This window comes from Gekko japonicus, unplaced genomic scaffold (genome assembly GCF_001447785.1).
Source record: "Gekko japonicus isolate JY-2015 unplaced genomic scaffold, Gekko_japonicus_V1.1 scaffold961, whole genome shotgun sequence".
Lineage (NCBI taxonomy): Eukaryota > Metazoa > Chordata > Lepidosauria > Squamata > Gekkonidae > Gekko > Gekko japonicus.
In genome coordinates this window covers 18,517-22,710 of record NW_015175384.1, presented here as the reverse complement: position 1 = coordinate 22,710, position 4,194 = coordinate 18,517, and the positions used below count along the sequence as shown (strand labels likewise).

General features: G+C 51.5%; 1 protein-coding gene across 3 annotated transcripts in view; it reads right to left on the bottom strand.

Moving 5' to 3' along the window:
• MAP4K5 (mitogen-activated protein kinase kinase kinase kinase 5) overlaps positions 1–4,194 on the bottom strand; it is a 159,601-nt gene that overhangs the window by 154,630 nt on the left and 777 nt on the right. The window lies entirely within an intron of this gene.

Here is a 4,194-nt window from a genome sequence, read left to right as displayed (position 1 = left end):
GTGAGCTAGCTCACAGCTTTTTAGCCTCCGGCTCACAGATTTCTGTCTTCGCTCAGGAAGGAGGGCTCCAGAGCAAGCTAATCCATGCAGCAGCCCAATCGCTCGCTCACAGCTTTAATGCCAGGAGCTCACAAAGTAGAAGTTTTGCTCACAAGACTCCACGGCTTAGAGGGAGCATGGGACACGGCAGAGGTTTACAAAATCATGCACGGGGCTGGAAAGAGCTGCCGGAATACGAGAACTCGAGGGCATCCAATTAAACTGATGGGCAGCAGATTCAGGACGGACAAGAAGGAAATGCTCCTTTGCACGGCAAGCAATTAGAATGCGGAATTCACTGCCAGAGGATGTTGGGATGGCCACGGGCACAAACAGCTTTAAAAGACCGATTCATGGAGGAGAGGTCTCTCAGTGGCTACTAGCCAAAGTAAGTAAAGGGCATCTCCATGTTCAGGGGCAGTCAGCCTGTGAACTCCAGAGCCAGGAGGAAACATCAGGCCTCTCTGCCCTGTTGCTGGCCCTCCAGAGGAACTGGCTGGCCCCTGTATGAGACAGGATGCTGGACTAGAGGGACCCTCACTGCTCTGATCCAGCAGGGCTCTTCTGATGTTCTAATGAAGGCCTCAGCCTCTCTGCCCTGTCGTTGGCCCTCCAGAGGAACTGGCTGGCCACTGTGCTGGACTAGATGGACTACTGCTCTGACCCAGCAGGGCTCTCCTTATGTTCTTATGCTGCAGCACCCAATGAGGGAGATTATGCGGCACGGGGTACTGAGAACGTCCACCGTGTCCCTTTCTCCACACAGCATACAGGCATCACGCACGATCCGGGCACCCTGCATCCACAGGAAGAACAAGGAACGGGAAAGGCGGCTAAAGGCACTCCAGACTCATCCACCACCCGTGTCTCTGTGGATGTGCTGACAGGAGCCTCCAAATTTCGGGCAAAACTCAAGCTGCCACTTTCCCAGATGCTCCACCAGAAATCTGGAGGAAACAGCCAGGGAATGGGGGGAGGCAAACTGGCAAGGCCCAGAACTGCTGCGGATTCTCCCACAGAAAAAGGCACACGTTTGCCAGTGGAAAATCTCACACAGCAACCAAAGTTTTGCAAGAAATTGTTTGGCCGATCCTCCTCCGTCCAAAGAGTGTTTTCCTCATAAACAGAACCGAAGAGGCAAACATTCTTTTTGCGCAAGCTGCTGAAGAGGACCGTTTTTGCTTCTGGAAAACCGAATATCAAGCAGAAACATGCAGGGTCCGTTTTGGAAACCCACTGGGCACAGTCCACAGCCGTGCTGCACCGGGGCGGAATAATACCGAGCACCAAGTTCAGCAGCCCAAGAACTTCAGCTTTTTAAAAACACAGCAAGCTCCTTGATGTAAAGATAGACTTAAAAAGCATGTGTACAAAGCTCCGCGCTGCTAACGAGCTGAGCAATTTAAGCCGATTAATCATCTGCCTCTCCAAATTAATAACAACCAAGCCCTCGATATGGACGCTCTTTTGAGATCACGACAGAAATGATCTGTCTAGTAGGTCTGTATGCCGCCCTTTCTCCAGTGATATCCGATGCAGCGTGAATGGCTCACCTTGCCTCCTTTTATCCTCTCTACAACCCTGCGAGGTAGGTAAGGCTGAGAGAGAGAGAGTGATGGGCCCAAAGCCACCCAGTGAATTCCAGGGCAGAGTGGATCCTCGTCTGACAACCGACCGCTACATCGCTGACTCTCAAGAAACAGAAAATGCAGTACAATGAACAGTCTAACGCAGCTATTCAGTTGGGCAATTTCCCACCCATTCCCCCTACACAAATACACTAGGGCAAAAACGGTATTTTGAAAAGCGTGCCCTCCCCCCCCCCTTCCAGACTCACAAATTAAAATTCTGTCCTTGCCAAGACAGCAACTAAAACTTCAGTAGATCCATCTACCAATCGCAGCTTGCGGCCTGCCTTAAAAGCCAGAGGGAACCCAAGTTTTAATTCCCCTAAGCAGAACCAGGGGGGAAAACAAGCAAATTCATGCAAATCTGCTGGCTTGGCTCTATTAGACTGCAGAACCCGGCGTTTCTTGGCACAGCCTCGGTAGATTAGTCAGATGCCCAATTTCGATTTGTTTAGCACTCGGCAGACATCGCCAGCCACTGCGATGGAGTCTGCAGCAGGGAACCGCAAAGTCCAAGAATCCGAAAGACTAAGTGCTTCGTCCTGGAATTCTGCGCAGCATCTTACTAAGCGTATAAACAAGAGGCCCGAGATAAATCTCGCTGACGACAAAGACGTGGAATGACTTCTGAGCCAGGCAGACTCCCTGAAAGGGAATCAAACCTTTTTCAAGCCACCTCCGTGGTGGATTTATTTTATTTTTATCTGATGTCCCCGTTGGAAGGGACCATCAGGGTCACCTAGTCTGGCCAACTCAGTAAAGCTTTCAGTGGGGGTGAAAATACACCCTGGATGTCTTTTCAAATAAAATAAAATAAATAATGCCAGCATTCCTCTCTGCCATAAAAGCTTGGGGGTGTTTCATCTGTTTCTTTAATTACATTTATGCCTTGCCTTTTCCCACAATGGGAATGCAAACCTGCTTACACGGTTCTCCTCTCCTCCTTGTTAGCTTCACACCAACCACCCTGCGAGGCAGGGCAGGCTGAGTGCACGTGCCTGCCCAAGGTCACCCAGCAAGCTTCCGTGACAGAGCAAGGATTTGAACCCAGGTCCCACAGATCAATATTTGGGAGCAACTCGATGACACTGAACACATACACACACACACACAGATCCTGACACTCCAACCGCTGCCTCTCCCCGGCTGATGGAGACCCACCTAAGGACACAGAAAGGACCTGTGTGACCCACAGATGGGGCATAAGAATTACTGGAGGGGAGGGGGGGTCAGCCTACTGCAATAAAAACTCAAACCAGGAGTCAAAGAATCATGGAAATCATAGAATCATAGAGTTGGAAGGGGTCTCCAGGGTCATCTAGACCAACCCCCCTGCACAAGGCTGGAAATTCACAAACACCTCCCCCCCCCACAAACACACACACACTGACCCCTGCTCCATGCCCAGAAGATGGCAAAAAACCCTCCAGGATTCCCGGGGCAAACTGGGCACCTTCAAAATGAGCCCTTTTTAACTGAGCATTAAACTTCTGTGGATTTGTAAAAAGTTTGCAGGCATGAAAAGGGGCCAGGAGGACTGGAGCTTAGGGAGAGGAAGGCCCTCCAAGCCGCCCCCCCTCCCCAACAGCCAGGCTCTTGAGTCGAGGAGGAAAAACGACCCCCATAGTGACCCCCGTAAAACGCTGAGACTCCCTTAAAACCCCTCCAGACACACCGACCCCCACTGCCCCCATCCCAAGCCTGCAGACCGGGCAGAGGGGGGGCCTAACCCGGCTCAGGTCTGGGTCTGCAGGAGGAGACTGGGGGGGGGGGAGGTAAAAAAGTAGAATGCTCCCTCTAAGCTGTTGAGTCTCGTGAGCAAAAATCCTACTTTGTGAGCTCCTGGCATTGAAGTTGTGAGCGAGCTACTTGGCTGCTGTATCAATTAGTTTGCTCTGGAGCCACGTCCTTCCTGACCGAAGACAAAAAAAGTGTGAGCTGGAGGCTACAAAACTGTGAACTGGCTCACACCAACTCAGCTGAGAGGGAGCACTGCCTGCAACGCTCCCTCTAAGCTGTGGAGCCTTGTGAGCAAAGATTCTACTTGGTGAGCTTACTGGCACTGAAGTTGTGAGCGAGTGATTTAGCTGCTGCATTAACTAGCTTGCTCTGGAGCCACATCCTTCCTGGGCTAAGACGAAAATCTGTGAGCTGGAGGCTACAAAACTGTGAGCTGGCTCACACCAACTCAGCTGAGAGGGAGCACCGCCTGCAACGCTCCCTCTAAGCTGTGGAGCCTTGTGAGCAAAGATTCTACTTGGTGAGCTTACTGGCACTGAAGTTGTGAGCGAGTGATTTAGCTGCTGCATTAACTAGCTTGCTCTGGAGCCACATCCTTCCTGGGCTAAGACGAAAATCTGTGAGCTGGAGGCTACAAAACTGTGAGCTGGCTCACACCAACTCAGCTGAGAGGGAGCACCGCCTGCAACGCTCCCTCTAAGTCGTGGAGTCCTGTGAGCAAAAATCCTACTTTGTGAGCTCCTGGCATTGAAGTTGTGAGCGAGCGACTCGGCTGCTGCATAAATTA